This window comes from Cornus florida, unplaced genomic scaffold (genome assembly GCF_030987335.1).
Source record: "Cornus florida cultivar Cherokee Brave unplaced genomic scaffold, ASM3098733v1 CherokeeBrave_3.0.0_Hap2_Chr01, whole genome shotgun sequence".
Lineage (NCBI taxonomy): Eukaryota > Viridiplantae > Streptophyta > Magnoliopsida > Cornales > Cornaceae > Cornus > Cornus florida.
This window is the reverse complement of record NW_026775571.1, coordinates 26,375,149-26,394,969: the sequence shown is the minus strand read 5'-3', so window position 1 is coordinate 26,394,969 and position 19,821 is coordinate 26,375,149.

Genomic DNA, 19,821 nt, shown 5'->3' with positions numbered 1-19,821 from the left:
GTGGCCGATGCATTGAGTAGGAAGTCATGGAGTACTCTTACTAGCATTTCCGTCAACAGATGGAAGATGCTAGAAGTGCTTGTAGATCTTGGTTTACAGTCGTATGAAGATGTTTCACCAGTTATCTTATTTAGCCTTATGGCTTAACCAGCTCTTGTTTGCAGATTTATTAAGGCACAGCAGGAAGATGGGGAGATGAAGTCCATCCACGATCAGATTTCAGGTGGTGAGAATGTAGAGGGTTAGACCTTGTATTCAGACAGTGGTCTTAGGTATAAAGGGAAGATGTTTATTCCTTTGTATTGCCGTGACGTTGTTCTTCGGGATTTTCACCTTTCTCGACTCGCAGTTCATCCTAGTGGTATGTAGATGTATCACAATTACAGAGACAGTTTTAGTAGAAAGGTATGAAAGGGGATGTTTTTCAGTTCGTGGCTAGATGCCTTACTTGTCAGCAAGTGAAGAAGAACATTAGAGACCGGTAGGTTTGTTACAACCACTACCAGTGGCAAAGTGGAAGTGGGAGCACATCACTATAGATTTCGTGACGGGACTTCCGAGATCCAAGGCAGGGAATGATGCCATTTGGGTCATTATTGACAGATTGACTAAGATGGCTCACTTTTTGCCTATGGCAGTGACAGATGATGCAAAAAGACTTAGTGGATTATATGTGGGCCAGATTGTTAGGCTTCACGAGGTTCTGGTATCCATTGTTTCAGATAGGGATCCCAGATTCACGTCTCACTTTTAGCAGAGTTTTTGGGAGGCTCTTGACACGGGGTTCATTTCAGCATAGCATTCTATCCTCAGACTGATGGTCAATCAGAGCATACCATTCAGATATTGGAGGATATGCTATGGGCTTACATCTTGAATTTTGGGGGTAGTTGGGAGGACTACTTACCATTGACTGAGTTTGCCTACAACAATAGTTACCAGACCAGTATTGGCATAGCACCTTTTGAGGCGTTGTATGGCAGACCTTGCAGATCTCCAGTTTGTTGGACCAAGGTAGGTGATGTAGTCACTTTGGGTCCTGACATTGTCTTTGAGACTACAGAGAAGATTAAGTTGATTCGGCAGTGGTTGGCTACAGCTCAGAGCAGGTAGAAGAGTTATACTGGCAGGAGGAGGAGATCCTTGTCTTTTGAGGTAAGGGACCACATCTTTATCAAGATTTCTCCACGGAAGGGATTTCTAAGATTTTGACAGACGGCAAGCTGTCTCCTAGGTTCATTGGACCATTTCAGATATTGCAGTGCGTCGGTAAAGTTGTTTATCATTTGGCATTGCCGCCAGACCTGGATAAGGGTCACGAAGTCTTTCATGTCTTTATGTTGAGGAAGCACGAGCCAAATCCATCGCATGTTTTACGGTGGACAGATGTTATTGCTGATAAGGACGTGACCTATGAGGAGGGTCTAGTCTAGATTCTTGATTTACGGGAGCAAGTCTTGCGGACTAAGACCATTCCATTGGTTAAGGTCTTATGGAGACATCACGGAGTTGAGGAGGCTACATCGACATTACGACCGTCTCATGCCTAAAACCTTAAAACCAAAGTCAATTATTCCGATTATCCCTCAATAAAATCACACATCCACTTTCTTTAATTACAAAATTCTAAGACAACATCGACACTTATCCTCGGGACACTGCTTGCATCAAACGCCTATAAAAACATCCGAGTACATAACTCACATCACGTCACCTAATCATCTTCAAACTGCCGTTCATGACACATTTTCTAGCCATCACCGCTAGTACTAAATGCCAGAAACATACCATCCCTAATCAGTAACTCGTGCCTCACACACCACCTGTCAAGAACACTTTCAGAATAAGCACCACAAAACCAAAGACTACATCTTCCTCTGAAGGAGTGAGTTGACTTATTCAACCAAACCTTTACCGGTGGACTCAAACAGGGTCACAAACCTCATACATATCCATCCACCTGCAGACATGCACAACTCTTGAACGGAGGAAAAAACTCACAACAAACAACGTCTTTACCAGGACTAGAATGAACAGAAATGATAACAAACCCCGCACTCACTAGAGACTGACAACTCATACCTGAATGCACCCGATACCTTGTCATACTTTGCTCACCAATCGTCCAACCATGGACACCCAATCTCACCTGAGATGAACTAACTCATCACACACAAGGTGAAAAACCAACTGGATACACATAAGGGACTACGATCTTGATTCCAGGCGACCTCGCCACAACAAACCGTTAAACACTCTATCAACACAAATACCTCGCATACGATACACTGATCGGTTGATCAACTATACATCAACCTTCGCAATAGCACGAATCATTGTAAAATAGGGCTATTGGTCGGGTAAGTCGAACCACTGGGACTGCGCTAGTCTATGGCAACCTAAGAGTCTAGAATTGTTCTTAGAATGATAAGGGGTAATAAGGGTTTGTTTGATAGTCACTAAACTAGGAAATTAGGAGTGCATAAAACAATAAATTGCAAGGAAATTAAAGGAGTGAGATACAAGTAGAAAAGACTAGGGAGATGAATCCACACTACACCCTAAGTACATGCTAGATTAAGGCTAAATTGGGGAAGTACAATGTATAAAATGGTCAGGGAATGTATAGCAACACTAGATTACTATATACCCTTAGAGAAGTTCATTAAATCCTTAAACAAGAATAATCCCTAAAAAGTTCATACATTTGAGCTACCTAAACTAAAGTGTAGCCTTCAACATACTCACTCAAGCAAGAACTATTAAGTTTGTAATCAAATGATAAAGCACATGAGGTAGGAAACTAGCATAACCCATCAAAGGAAGTTCCTAAGCAATGGACTATCCATTTTCTTTATCAACATGCCTTGAAAATTATTCATAATCCTATCTCCATTGTCACCATGAAGAAGCAAGCATTATGATTACTACAAGAAACCATCTAAGACAAGATAAATCACTTACAACAATCATTTATAAACATTAGAATTCATTACAAGAAGTAATATGCTCTAGATTATGAAAAGACCAAAAATGATACATCATAATCCCCAAAATAGAACCTAATCTAGAACATAAGCAAAAGGGGAGGCTTCATCACCTCCCTAGATGAGGTTTAGTTACCCATGAGTGAGCTAGAAGAAGGAAGAAGCATGGATGAACAAGCCATTTTCGAGCTCCCTTCTTTAGGCTTCAAGAACACCTTTTTTTCTTGCTCTCTCCTCTCTCCTCTATCTTGCAAAATGTAGCATACCAAATGTGTGGCCATTGGTAGCCTTTTATTCTCCAACAAAACCCTCTCTCTCCTCCAAGGAACACCTCCAACCACTTCATAAAGAAGGAAGATGGCATTGAGGAAACCAATGTGCAAGTGGCTGAAAATGAGCCATTTCCGAGTGCAATCTGCCTGATTTTCGAGCACTCGAAAAGTGGTCTCGAGCACTCTAAATTAGTGTAATGTGCAACATGCTCTTCTTGCTCAACGCTGACCTACTTTGGTAAAACTGCTATAACTTTGTACCCCGAACTCCGAATGATGATCTGTTTGAAGATTTGGAGAGCTGATTCAGTGCTTTAAAAACTTCATGTTGATGAAGACCCAATTCTCAAGTCTGGTTGGTCGAAAATGGGGAGAAAGGCAGTACTTCAGTGCTGCCAGGCAGTTCTGCGCACCTCTGTTAAGAAGATCATAACTCTCTACTCCGAACTCTGAATGATAAACTGCTTGAAGATTTGGAAATCTGATTCAGAGATCTAAATCTTTCATGTTATGATGGAAGTCCAGTTCTTGAGTTTGCTAGGTCGAAAATGGCGACAAAAGTCAGGATCACTGCTGCCAGAAATTCAGAAATGGCATCCTTTTTGTTCAAAATTCCACAAGGCATCATTTTTGCTTCCTTTTTGCACTTTAACCTGAAAATGCATAAAAACATGCAAATGGAGTTAATCTACATAAAATAATCAATTAAAGGACTTTGTTAATGTAATTTAGGGCGCTTGAATATACAGTATTCAGCGCTTATCATACACCGCGTCCCGTCCTACTTAAAATCAGTCACTCCCAACCATCAATCCCCACGCCATAAAATGACACTTTACCATCCACTTCATCTATGCCTACCCAAACACTGCCTCAATCGCCATGTGCACAAGACCCGTGACCTTAGCCACGACAACCCACTGATTCTTCAAAAGAAAAAGATGCCTACTTAGCAACACCGTTCTTACTGGCCCTAAAAACTAGGCTGCCCAACATTACCTTGACTGGTTCACAACCCCATCACCTACCAGATAACACGCAACAAACTCACAATCTCTAAACCATATTTAGATCATACCTCAAACCATTAAGCTCATTAACACTAACATCACACCTTAACACCTTTACTGCCACTCATCCAAATCAACAATTCAAACCTATCCTCCCACAGGACCATCAAGCCACTACCAACATACTTAAGATAACACCATAATATCAATAAAGTAAGCACCACTCTCGATACTCCCCACAACAACCCCTATTTACCACTAGAAAAGAACCTTTATACGGTAAAGTCATGCCGAAAAATCCTCAAAACAAAAATGAGCACTAATCTCAGAATGCTCAACACCCAATTGTCACCTCAAAACCATCAATGATTCAGTCAATCATTACTTCTTTCCCAAATATTGGGGTCACCCCTAAACCAACTTATTCTTCAATACAAAAACCTCAAGTTCCAATACTTTCATGACCATCCTTCCCAAAATAACTGTACAAACACCAATCCCCTAGAAACAATGAGCCTCCACTAACCAACCGCTTATTCAAAAGTGACGCTAACTCGACATGAAAACACACATCACTCATGATACCCGACACCATAGTCAACAACCCGCTACAAGAAAATAAGAATCCTACGCGGCAACGCTATGGGAACAATCCCTAAGGGGGACAGCAGACACCACGCCAAATGGTCAACCACACAAACTACACTCTACGATAATTACAAAATAATGGCCTCTCATTGGTATCCAATTGGACACTCAAGTCATGCCTACAACTGACCTATCCGACCAAACAAAAGGGTATACAACTCCTACACCCTTAACACTACCATTTCCCAACCAATTGCTATGACTACCATCCAACACAACAGAATGTCCACATCGATTTCATCTGAGTTGTGTGCCCACAGCAAGCCCAGTGTGGTAACCTTCTGGTGCTACCTACACATGTTTACGCACACTTACCCACAGGGCCACAAAACAAAGAAATCAAATAGAACAAGCCACCAAGCCCAAGAGGTCACTCCTCATCCTGGCTCAACACAGTCTGCGACCAACACTCTATAGTCACCAAACAACATCACACTAAGCTTCTGACTTCCTCACTGGAAATCAAAACAAAAGGTGTAACATACTCATCTCGTCTCCAACTCAAGGTTAACATCAACCCTTACTCCCAAAACGGAAATCTAAGAGACAAATTCGTAACTTTAAACATCAGTGAACTTCTAAATAAAAAACCAAATATAAACCTTGCTCAACCCGCACAACACTTGAACCTCACAAGTCATACACTACATACCACCTCACATCCTGTGACATCTAATCAACTTTGCTTACATGAAAAGATCCTATGACTCCCACACCATACCCTACAAATCCAATATCCCAAGAGTCCACTCACTATACCGAGGAAACACAACACAAACTCTCGCCCATGTAATAAAATGAGGACTCTATCCCAAAAGACACCTAAGATCTAACCCTTCCATCGTTACCAGTCTCTAGGGAAAAGACTCTTAATGGAACAACGCGTCGAGATCAAATCGGACTCAAAAGATTGTTCACATCACCCATGCTCAACACACTGATACCTTTCCCAGTCATAGGTGGCAATTCGCAAAACTAATGCAACTTAAAAATGCGCTTGCTAAACAATTACATACTGAAAACATAACAACTACTCATGGATCATTTAAGCCATTGCAACATACATATAACATATAAACAAGTGGTCACGTAAGAAAATAAATAGGTAAGTAAGTAAACACGCGTTACAAACATTTAAACACTTTAACAAGTAGCACATAATCAAGCAATTCAGCTTCCCCACGCAATCTTAAGTAGGCCTCTACTTGTCATCCTAATGGTATTCAAACCATTGCTCTAATACCTGATACCAAATTTGTAACGACCCAAAACAGGGAGTCCGGATCGCTAACCGTGTCCTTAACCAAACCCGAGGACACACCGGGGTAGAATGGTCATTTTACAATGTGATAGGGTAATACATCCTTAAACTAATCAAATGAGGTTTAAAATAGTCATTCTTAATTATTTCATGACACTAGGTGATGTTCGACGGTCATCGGTTATAAATTCCCAAAAGTACCCTTACCCGGTTCAAGGGAAATTCTGACACTGTCCCACTAAAATGACAATAACTCTCAACATGAACGGAATTTAAGGATGAGGTTGGAAAGATAACTTAAAATACTTAAAAATGGGCTTAAGAATGACCCTATTTGGGTTCTGAACGAAGAAGTTATGACCATCTGAAGTCTGGTGGTCAAAGTTGTCAAACTGATAAGGCAAAATAGTGCACTAAGGGACTTGAACCGGTTCAAAAATCTTAAACTGGTTCAAGATGGGCAGAATGGTCATTCTTGAACCCAAGGACCCCCTTTGAACCGGTTTAATGGGGTTGAACTAGTTCAAGATGCCCAGAACCTCAAATTCGCCCCTAACAGCCTAAAATTGAAATCTTATGCTCCTTGGCACTACTTTGGTCTTTGCTGACCTTACTCAAGGCCCAAACCTATCCCAATTCTTCCATTTAATGATAAAACTAACACAATTAGGTGGTAATGAAATCAAATAAGGCCATATATGACTCCAATATACCGTTAAATTTAAACAGGAGTATCATACATCGAAAAAACGGCCTTAAGCCTTACAAGGATGTTAAAATCATAATGAGACCATCAAATACAAAAGAATGGTCTCAAGACCATTTTTGACCATGTGATATATATAAAAAATGATCCCTAATACTTATTTACCATAAAAGTGTTGAAATGCATATTTAGCACAAAAGAGCTCAAGCCCTTTAACTCGCTAGACTGGTAGTGGATTGTCGTCCACCACTCCTTTGCCATGACCTGAAAAAAAATGTTAATAATCAAAGGGTGAGTATAAAGCTCAGTAGGAGGTGCCTAAGGTACACCTCTTGTGACCCCATGAATCCAAACAAGGAATAGGAAATTAGAGGAAGGGATCATATAACTACGGGGGCAAAAATTTAACCATAATATCAACAACAAATAATTCGTAATGACATGAGAGAAGGATTGGCTATTGTCGCTGACCCTTAGTACCTCCACGGCGTCATTTGGGGCCAAGCTAGCTCAACCATGCTAGGGTGATTTCCCTAGTTCCCTCTAGGTTATATTAATACCACGGCCCTTTGGTGACTCTACGGCGACCAGATTTTTCACAAAATCTTTCTATCAAATCTTTTTCCCAAAAATCCCCTTCTTTCATTTACTTCAAAACAATTTTCCCAATTCTTTGCCCGATGCAATGCATGAATGTGTCATGCCATGTCAATATTCATTATCATGCTTTTTATTTAAGCTTAACCACCTAACATGCTTTACAATAGTACAAAGAACATATCATGTTTTCAAGTAACACTACTCTAACATGTTAAGGACAAAATATATGAAGACAAATCCACATAAGCATGCTTCTCACAACAAACATATCCACAACCCATTTACACATATATCACATACACATAGAATTTAACATTGATATACAAATCATTGACAACAGTATAATGAATTTTCAAGAGTTAATCACAATTAAGCATGTTATACACTCAATTATAGAGAAAATTCACAAAAATGAAAGAGTCTTTGTGGATTAGGACATCCCTACCTCAAATGAGAGAAAAGGCCCAAAAATTACCCAATTCCTAGCCCTAATTTTGAAATTCCAAGGTGCACCAAAACCTTATTTGCTCCGATCAAATCGAAGATCTCAATGCGTTCTTTAATTTGCCGCGAACGACACCCAAAAACTCTAAAAGATGAAGGAGAAATCAAAGATTGAAAATTTAGAACCAAAAGAAAAAGAAAATTCTAGAAAGAGAAGGAGAGAGATAGACTTACAAGAGAGAGAAAGTGAGATGAGAAAAGTGAGCCAAAATTGGCCTTTTGGCTCTTTTTCTAAAAATAAAGCGGGTCCCACCAAAATTAAAATATTTCCCTTCTTATTTTATTTCCACCACTAATTTTATATATGTACACACTATATTATAACCATATAGAACACATAAAATAAATAAACTGATGTGCAATTGGACCCAAACAAAACTCCCGTACATAACAATCCCGATAGTGGGTCCCACATGGGACCTTTTGGTCCAGAAAACTAAAAATGCCGAAATGGCAACCCTTACATTTCAAAGAGTCTTGAAGTCAATGAAATAACCCAATCAACTCTCTAACACACCCGACACACTCCGCGGTGTTCGACATGTAAAACGAGAAAAGACGAAAATACCCTTACGTAAACGAAAAATTCCTGAAATTAGAAAATGGTGAAAATCGAAAAACATTACATTCTACCCTCCTTAAAAGATTTCATACTCGAAATCTACCCTCCTTAAAGGAAAAGGTCCATACCCACACATCTTCCCAAGAAACACCTCACCAAATCACAGAGCCAAGAACTCAATAACCTTGTTACCTTTGACACCCGATGCCAATAGGCAATCACACACTGCCGCTAGAAAACCAATGATCACCACCCTATGAGGGTACTAATTAGTCACAACATCATACACAAAATCTTCTAGTTTCTACACTCAGCTTAAAACCAACACTAGTCCCTCTACACCGCTACACAATACTTCGGAGCCCGAAAGTGGAATGGACACAAGACCCCTAAAGATGACAATATCCTATCTCAACTCATCCTTCAAAGGTCACACAAGATTCCAAATGAGGAATCCCGTCTATCACACAATCAAGCTCAAACTCAATCTACACATCTCTGTCAAACCAATACTCACCATCTGACACACACCTACACCATCACATACCAGTACAGCGACCACCAACCGCACCATTCAGCAATCATTACACTTAACAAGCTTAAGATGTTTAAACAATGAATCTCCTAACAACTACATAATCATAAGTCATTAGAATAGTAAAACAGATCATCCTGTACCCAAGTCACGAATCCTCAAAACATGATCTTCAATAATTCAAGCGGATTGGACACTTAGTTCCACCTACACACCTTATCACCCGAGACAACTTCCTAAATCCACACCACCACACTGACACAACACCTAATATCATACTCTTACTATTTTTGACAACTCAAAATAATCATTGACCTTTGACCCGGCATCGTGCTAATGATCAAATGATTGATTCGGGAGAAATGGTTAGCCAGGCCATTCTCATCTTCAATCTGACCTCGACATAGACATCATTCCTGTCCTCAGGTCCAAACCTCAAACACAGTCTCACACAGTCCATAAAACAACCATAAGATCCACTCACTATCCATCCATTGCTATACATAACCTCAACAACTATACAATCACATACCAGCACTAAGAATCTCAATCTTATGACTCGTATCAAGCTAAAAACAACACAGCACCAAACATCACAATCCTTAACCAGCACGAGAGATCTCTAATTTCCTCATAACACCCATACCAAGTAAACTATACATAATATTACTTGATCCAAGTCTTACCACATAAAAACAAACACTACGACCGTCTCATGCTTAAAGCCTCAAAACCAAAGTCAATCATTCTGATTATCCCTAAATAAAATCACATATCCACTTTCTCTAATTTCAAAATTCTAAGGCAACATCGACACTTATCCTCAGGACACTGCTCGAATCAAACACCTATAAAAACATCCGAGTACATGACTCACATCATGTCACCTAATCAGCTTCAAACTGCCGTTTATGACATATTTCCTAGCCATCACTATTAGTACTAAACGCCAGAAACATACTATCCCTAATCGGTAACTCGTGCCTCACACATCACCTGTCAAGAACACTCTCAGAATAAGCACCACAAAACCAAATACTACACCTCCCTCTGTAGGAGTGAGTCGACTTATTTAACCAAACCATTACCAGTGGACTCGAACAGCGTCATAAACCATACATAGGTCTGTCCACCCACGGACGTGCATAACTCCTGAACAAAGGACAAGACTCATAACAAACAACGTCCTTGCCAGGACCAGAACAAACAGAAATGATAACAAACCCCGCTTTCACCAGAGACTGACAACTCGCACCTGAATGCACCCGACACCTTATCACACTTTACTTACCAATCATGCAACCATGGACACCCAATCTCACCTATGATGTACTAAATCATCACACACAAAGTGAAAAACCAACTGGATACACATAAGGGACTACGATCTTGATTCTAGCCGATCCCCACTCCATAAATGACACTTTACCATCCACTTCATCTATGTCTACCCAAACGACACTGCCTCGATCGCCGTGCACACAAGACCCGTGACATCAATCACGATAACCCACTGATTCTTCAAAAGAAAAAGATGCCTACTTAGCAACACCGCTCTCACTGGCTCTAAAGACTAGGTTGCCCACCATTACCTCGACTGGTTGACAACCCCATCACCTACCGGATAACATGCAACAAACTCACAATCTCTAAACCACATTCAGATCATACCTCAAACCATTAAGCCCATCAACACTAAACATCACACCTTAACACCTTCCCTACCACTCATCCAAATCAACAGTTCAAACCTATCATCCCACTGGACCATCAAGCCACTACCAACATCTTTAAGATAACACCATCATATCAATAAAGTAACCACCGCTCTCGATACTCCCCACAATGACCCCTATTTACCACTAGAAAAGAACCTCCATACGATAATGTTACGCCGACAAATCCTTAAAACAAAAATGAGCACAAATCTCAGAATGCTCAACACCTAATTGTCACCTCAAAACCGTCAACGATGTAGTCAATCATTACTTCTTTCCCGAATATTAGGTTCACCCCTAAACTGACTTATTCTTCAATACAAGAACCTCAAGTTCCAATACCTTTATGACCATCTTTCCTAGAATAACTGCATAAACACCAATCTCCTAGAAACAACGAGCCTCCATTAACCAACCGTTTATTCAAAAGTGATGCTAACTCGACATGAAAACACACATCACTCATGATACCCGACACCATAGTCAACAGCTCGCTACAAGAAAATAAGAATCCTACGCGGCAACGTTACATGAACAATCCCTAAGAAGGACAACAGACACCACGCCAAATGGTTAACCACACAAACTACACTCTATGATAATTACAAAATAATAGTCTCTCATTGGTATCCAACTGGACACTCAAGTCATGCCTACAACTGACCTATCCGACCAAACAAAAGAGTATACAACTTCTACGCCCTTAACACTATCATTTCCCAACCAATCGCTATGACTACCATCCAACACAACAGAATGTCTACATCGATTTCATCAGAGTTATGTGCCCGCAACAAGCCTAGTGTGGTAGCCTTCTGATGCCACCGACACACGCTTACGCACACTCGCCCACAGGGCCACAAAATAAAGAAATCAAATAGAACAGGCCACCAAGCTCAAGAGGTCACTCCTCATCCTGGCTCAACACAATCTGTGACCAACACTTTATAGTCACCAAATAACATCACACTAAGCTTCTGCCTTCCTCACTGGAAATCAAAACAAAAGGTGTAACATACTCATCTCATCGCCAACTCAAGGTTAACCTCAACCCTTACTCACAAAATGGCAATCTAAGAGACAAATTCGCAACCTTAAACATCAGTGAACTTCTAAATAAAAAACCAAATACAAACCTTGCTCAACCCGCACAACACCTAAACCTCACAAATCATACACTACATACCACCTCACGTCCTATGACATCTAATCAACTTTGCTTACATGAAAGGATCCCATGACTCCCACACCATCCCCTACTAATCCATCATCCCAAGAGTCCACTCACTATACCGAGGAAATACAACACAAACTCTTGCCCGTGCAATAAAATGAAGACTTCCGTCCCGGAAGACACCTAAGATCAAACCCTTCCACCGTTACCAGTCTCTAAGGAAAAGACTCCTAATAAAACAATGCGTACAGATCAAACTGGACTCAAAAGATCGTGCTATTCACATCACCCATGCTCATAACACTGATACATTTCCCAGCGTAGGTGACAATTCGTAGAACTAATACAACTTAAAAATGCGCCTGCTAAACAATTACATACTGAAAACATAACACCTACTCATGGATCATTTAAGTCATTGCTACATACATATAACATATAAGCATGTGATCACGTAAGCAAATAAACAGGTAAGTAAGTAAGCACATGTCCTAAACATTTAAACACTTTAACACGTAGCACATAATCATGCAATTCAGCTTCCCCACGTAATCCTAAGTAGGCCTCTACCTGTCATCCTAATGGTTTTTAAACCATTGCTCTAATACCAACTTTATAACGACCCCAAACGGGGAGTCTGGATTGCTAACAGGGTCCTTAACCAAACCCGAGGACACACCCCAGGGGTAGAATGGTCATTTTACAATGTGATAGGGTAATCCATCCTTAAATTAATCAAATAAGGTTTAAAATAGTCATTCTTAATCATTTTGTGACACTCAGTGATGTTCTACGGTCATCGGTTATAAATTCCCAAAAGTACCCTTACCCGGTTCAAGGGAAATTCTGACATTGTCCCACTAAAATGACTATAACTCTCAACATGAATTGAATTTAATGATGAGGTTGGTCTTATTGGAAATATAAATTAAAATACTTAGAAATGGGCTCAAGAATGACCCTATCTGGATTCCGAATGAAGAAGTTATGACCATCCGAAGTCTGGTGGTCAAAGTTATCAAACTGATAAGGCAAAATAGTGCACTAGGGGACTTGAACCGGTTCAAGAATCTTAAACCAGTTCAAGATTGGCATAATGCACATTCTTGAACCCAAGGACCCCCTTTGAACCGGTTCAATGGGGCTGAACTGGTTCAAGATGCCCAGAACCTCAAATTCACCCCTAACAGCCCAAAATTGAAATCTTACGCTCCTTGGCACTACTTTGGTCCTTCGGTGACCTTACTCAAGGCTCAACCTATCCTAATTCTTCCATTTAATGATGAAACTAACACAATTAGGTGGTAATGAAATCAAATAAGGCCATACATGACTCCAATATACCGTTAAATTTAAACAGGAGTATCATACATCGAAAAAACGGCCTTAAGGCCTTACATGGATGTTAAAATCATAATGAGACCACCAAATACAAAAGAATGGTCTCAAGAACATTTTTAACCATGTGATATATATGCAAAATGATCCCTAATACTTATATACAATAAAAGGATTGAAATGCATATCGAGCACAAAAGAGCTCAAGCTCGTCAACTCACTAGACTGGTGATGGATTGTCGTCCGCCACTCCTTTGCCATGACCTAAAAAAAATGTTAATAATAAAATAGAGAGCATAAAGCGTAGTGGGAGGTGCCTAAGGCATACCTCTTGTGACCCCGTGAATCCAAATAAGGAATAGGAAATTAGAGGAAGGGATCATATAACTCCGGGGGGAAAAATTTAACCATAATATCAACAACAAACAATCCAAGTCATAACGAGCCATGTTGTGTAATTGAATGCAATATCATGCAATGTTGCTCCCCATTTCCGAAATCATTTATCACTTTTCAAACTGTTAATACAACCCGTCTGTTAGTGACTCTGTAGTGACATGAGAGAAGGATTGGCTACTGTCCCTGACCCTTGGTACCTCCGCGGCGTCATTTGGGCCCAGCTAGCTCAACCACGCTAGGGTGACCCCACGGCGACTAGGTTTTTCACAAAATCTTTTTATCAAATCTTTTTCCCAAAAATCCACTTCTTTCATTTACTTCAAATCAACTTCCCAATTCTTTGCCCAATGCAATGCATGAATGTCTCATGCCATTTCATGCAATGTCAATATTCATTATCATGCTTTTAATTTAAGCTTAATCGCCTAACATGCTTTACAATAGTACAAAGAACATATCATGCTTTCAAGTAACACTAATCTAGCATGTTAAGCACAAAATATATGAAGACAAATCCACATAAGCATGTTTCTCATAACAAATATATCCACAACTGACTTACATATATATCATATACACATAGAATTTCACATTGATATACAAATCATTGACAACAATATAATGAATTTTCAAGTGTTAATCACAATTAAGCATGTTATACACTCAATTATAGAGAAAATTCACAAAAATCAAAGAGTCTTTGTCGATTAGGACATCCCTACCTCAAATGAGAGAAAAGCCCTAAAACTTACCCAATTCCTAGCCCTAATTTCAAAATTCCAAGGTGCACCAAAACCTCCTTTGCTCTGATCAAATCGAAGATCTCAACGCATTCTTTAATTTGCCGTGAATGGCACCCAAAAACTCTAAAAGATGAAGGAGAAATCAAAGATTGAAAATTTGGAACCAAAAGAAAAAGAAAATTCAAGAAAGAGAATGAGAGAGAGAGACTTGTGGGAGAGAGAAAGTGAGATGAGAAAAGTGAGCCAATATTGGCCTCTTAGCCCTTTTTCTAAAAATAAAGTGGGTCCCACCAAAATTAAAATATTTCCCTTTTATTTTATTTCCACCACTAATTTTATGTATGTACACACTATATTATAACCATATAGAACACATAAAATAAATAAAATGATGTGCAACTGAACCTAAACAAAACTCCCGTACACAACAATCCCAGTCGCGGGTCCCACATAGGACCTTCCGGTCCGAAAAATTGAAAATTGCCGAAATGGCAACCCTTAAATTTCAAAGAGCCCTGAAGTCAATGAAATACCCTAATCAACTCTCGAACACACCCGGCACACTCCACAGTGTTCAGCATGCAAAACGAGAAAAGACGAAAATACCCTCCTTAAAAGATTTCATCCTCGAAATCTACCCTCCTTAAATAAAAAGGTCCACAGCCACACAACTTCTCAAGAAACACCTCACCAAATCACAGAGCCAAAAACTTAACAACCTTGTTGCCTTTGACACTCGATGCCAGCAGGCAATCATGCACTGCCGCCAGTAAACCTAATGATCACTACCCTATGAGGGTACTTATCAGTCACAACATTATACACAAAATCTGCTAGTTCCTACACTCGACTTAAAACCAACACAGGTCCCCTCTACACCGCTACACAATATTTCGGAGCCCGAAAGAGGATTGGACACAAGACCCCTAAAAATGACAATATCCTATCTCAACTCATCCTTCAAAGGTCACACAAGATTCCAAACAAGGAATCCCGTCCATCACACAATCAAGCTCAAACTCAATCTACATATCTCTGTCAAACCAAAACTCACTATTTGACACACAGCTACACCATCACATACTAGTACAGCGACCACCAACCGCACCATTCAACAATCATTACACTTAACAAACTCAAGAAGATTAAACAATGAATCTCCTAACGACTACAAAATCATAAGTCACTAGAACAGTAAAACAGATCATCCTGTACCCAAGTCACGAATCCTCAAAACAAGATCTTCAATAATTGAAGCGGATTGGACACTTGGTTCCACCTATACACCTCATCACCCGAGATAACTTCTGTAATGACCCGGATTTTCGGATAAATTTTTTTCCGTTGCCTTTTCCCTTCTGAGTTTGGTTTCTTGTCGATTAGTGTCATCTCGAGTGCTCTGAAATGATTTCTGAGACTCTTTTCTTTGGATTGACAACTTCCTTTGAGGACCGAGTCATTTCCATATTTTCACTTTTTAGACACTATTCACTTTTCGTCCTTTTCCCTATTTCGTCTTTTTTCCTATTTTGTCTTTTCCCCGTTTGTCACTTTGCTGGTGTAACCGCACTTTTTGTGTTCGGAGTTGGTTTTTGACTTCACGTATCTTCATTCTCAGTGGTTTCCATGAAATACGTATCTTTATTTTCGTAGTAAAGTACTCTAGTTGCTCCCGGTGTCCATAGGGGCATGGATGCATAGTTCTTTGGAATCTTTTTCTTTTCTTGGGGTGTTTTTCATAAATATTTTTTGAAGATATTTATTTCAGGTGTTTCTAAGAAAATATCTTTCTGGAAGATATTTTCATTCTGGGGCAGTTTCGCAGTTTTCACTTTTTAGAGGGGCCATTGTACAATTAATGAAAGTTATTGCTCAATGTCTTGTTTTGAACATGGATCCTTGTACGGGATTCATTTTCACTTTTCATCGAGTCATGTACTCTTGGAATTTCCTCCTGGTTGATATTTTACAGTTTCAGGGTTTCTGGCCCCAGTTTGCGCCAAATTCGTTTGGGGCATAACTTTCTACTCGGGACTCAGTTTTTGATGTCATTTCTTCTGTTGTTCATATTTTCTCATTTTGAATCTTTTTCGTTCACAGAGTTTCACTGTTTGAGCATGTCTGCTCGAATTTCACTTTTTCGGACCCGGCGGGGCACTTTTTGAGATTTTCTATAAATAGGAGCAGTTAAGAGAAAATATCAGATTTTTCTCTCTCTCTCCTCTCTCTTGGCCGGATCTCATGGCAGCCATGGCTACCATACTTCTCTCTTCTTTTTCGGTCACTTCCCTTGGTTGAAAAGGTGTAGTACCTTTGTGTTTATTGTTCCCCTCGCCGTGCTCTACCTTTCCCCCTTATTAGAACTCAACTTTGGCCATTTCTTGAGTTTGGGTTTGAGGTCAAGATGTATTTTTGATGGGGCTTTCTTCGGATTCTTGGTCGTGGTGTTGTCCTCGACAAAACCTAGAAGTTTCATCGGATTCGGAGCACTTCCATTTTGGTGGGGATTTGAGATTTCATCTCAAATGGAGGTAGGGAATATTTTAGGATTATTTGTGTGTTGTATTATGTGTTTCCCATGATTATACAACCTATATGTTTGCCTTGTATCAAATATAGAAAGTTAGTAATTTTTATTTCTTTGTATAAGATTTAAAATTCATAATGATGTGTAACTTTGGTTTGGATTGTGGCATGCTAGAAAGTTTAGTTTTAATATGTTGGTTAACATATATTAAATTGGGATTAGTTAAATAAGGATTGCACTTTTTAATTAATATTTATCTTCTGTGAAAGATTAAAGTTCATGACCATACCTTGCATGAAATTGGGTTGTATTATGCTTCTAAATTAAGTTTTGACATGTTGGTTAACATACTTTAATTTGAGAGCATTTGGTTGAGTATGAAAATCTAGAGGGTTTAATTATTTTTATTTAATTAAACTATATCTTATTGTTCCATGGATTTAATCATGTTTTAGAAGTTGCTACTATTTTAAGATCATGGATTTAGACTTGTGGTGTATTCACTTGACTATGTTTTAAGCATTGACTACCTTGTTGTTAAAATTATATTCATGAGAACTTGTTTCCAATATTGGATATATGATTGACTTATGTAATGAATTGTACACTTCGTGTTGACATTATGTATGTCATTTTAGAATTTGAATCCTAAGACATGGATTGTATGGTTTCAACCTACTTGTGCATAGAAGGTGGTTTGTATACCTTATTATATATATATATATAAGTTTTGAACTTGATATATATTTTGGAATCTCTTGGGACATTGTTACATGTGACATGGCTAAAGTTCGGCTTTAGTGTGGGAGGTATGAGTTCTCCCCAATTGAGATAGTGCGCACTAGGGTGGTCTTCCCAGCGAGTTAATGCCCGGAATAACCATTTTGTTCTCGGCGGAAATCCGAGACGTGATGTCTAAGTCTTCCACTATTTGTTTTCGCATTCAATTCCAAGTTGACAATCATATTTATCTTGTTGACTTGTGGTTTTGGCTATTGGTGATTTTGATGTTGTTAAGTACATCCATGCTAAATTGTTATATTTAGTTGATTGCACACTTTTATATTTCTAGTGGATAGTCTAGAGAATCTATGTCTTGATGTGTGGTATTAGATATTCTAATTATACTAAATTGCTATATTTAGTTGATTTCGCATTTTAGATTTTAAGTTGATTATTTGGAAAATCTATATCTTGTTGCTTTGTGTAAGCATATTCCTATATTGATGCTTGGAGTAAACATGTTCTTATATTGTTGCTTTGTGTAAGCATATTTCTATCTAGTTGCTATATGTAGCATGCTCTTGTGTTGTTGAAATTGCATAAGTGATGTGATTTATGCTAGAAATGATCTTAGGTAGCCTAAGATGCTCCCTGGGTCTCACATTGACATAAACGTTAGGTGGAATGAACCACAATAATTAAATCATGCAAATTTGTAAAACGTAAGTCAATGCATGCTCATTTCCTACGAGTAGCTTTATGTTGCTCACGCCTACGTTACTGGGGCATATTTCAGGTACAAGAATTAAAGTTGAGACTCTCATTATGCTTGGATGACTTGTGAACTTGAAGATTTCCATTTCTGTAAGGATTGGCTTCAAATGCCTTTATAGCTTTATATGTCAAAAACATGTATATTTGATTCTAATCATGTAAAGTGTACATGAGTACACACCTTTCAATGTATTTGATATGTACGACATGAGGCTAAGGGCCAGAGACTTTAAATTTCAAGTGTATGTACATAAATTTCAAGTTTTGCCTTTGAAATGTAAAATTTTCCAACTTTGAGGTTTGGCATGTGAGTTTGAGTAAATGACATGTAATGAGGCCATAGGCCATTGTAATACATTTCAATATGTAAAGTACACTTGCCAGCATATTTATATAGCTTAAAATTATGTTTTCGGACCATTTTCATATTAGGGTTCAAGGCTTGGTTAAGCATTAATGTTTTTGGTTCATAACAGGCCATTCAGCATGTTTTCGAGCCATTTCGGTCATCTGAAGCTTCATTTCAGTCGACCGATGGCCTTTGGTATTTGTTTGAACTTCAAATCATGCATTTCCAGTAGCCAAAAGTACTGTTCAAGCCTATTTCGGTCAACCGATGGGTTATTTCGGTCTACCGAAACAACCAACCCCTTTGAACCATGATTTCAGCTCTCGACATGTCCATTTCGGTCGTCCGATGGGTCATTTCAGTCGACTGAAATGACCCCTTTCACCCAGCTTCTTTAGTTCAGTTTCAGCATTGATGTTCCGACTTCAAATGATCATAACTCCTTCATTTTAAATCCAAATGGGGTGATTCTTGAGCCTAAATTCATGGATTTTGCGTCAGCTTTCCAATGGTACCAATTCCATCCTTACATTTCAAACACAGTGAGAGTTATTCATGTTTTAGTGAAGTAGTGTCAGTTTTCACTTCAACCGAGATAAGGCATTTTGTGGGATTCTTATCCAATGTTCTTAGAACCTCTTGGAATGTTGTAAAATAATTAGATTAGGTTTTTTTCACCTTGTTTGACTTGTTTAGAGTCAAGTTTCTCCTTTTAATGGTGAGTTGACCATTTTGCCCCTTGGTTCACAGTTTTTGCCTGTTTTGACCCTTGTTTTCGCTTTCTTTCTCTTTGAGCCTTGTGACTTCATGGAAGGTCACATTGGTGTCTTAGAGATGATTTAAATCTCTAAAGACTTTGGTTTCATCTTTTGCTTCTGCATTTGGATCCGTTATCAAATCAACTTTTGATTCATCACTGACGCACCGGGTTGAAAAACTTGGGCCGTCACAACTTCCTAAATCCACACCATCACACTGACACAACACCTAA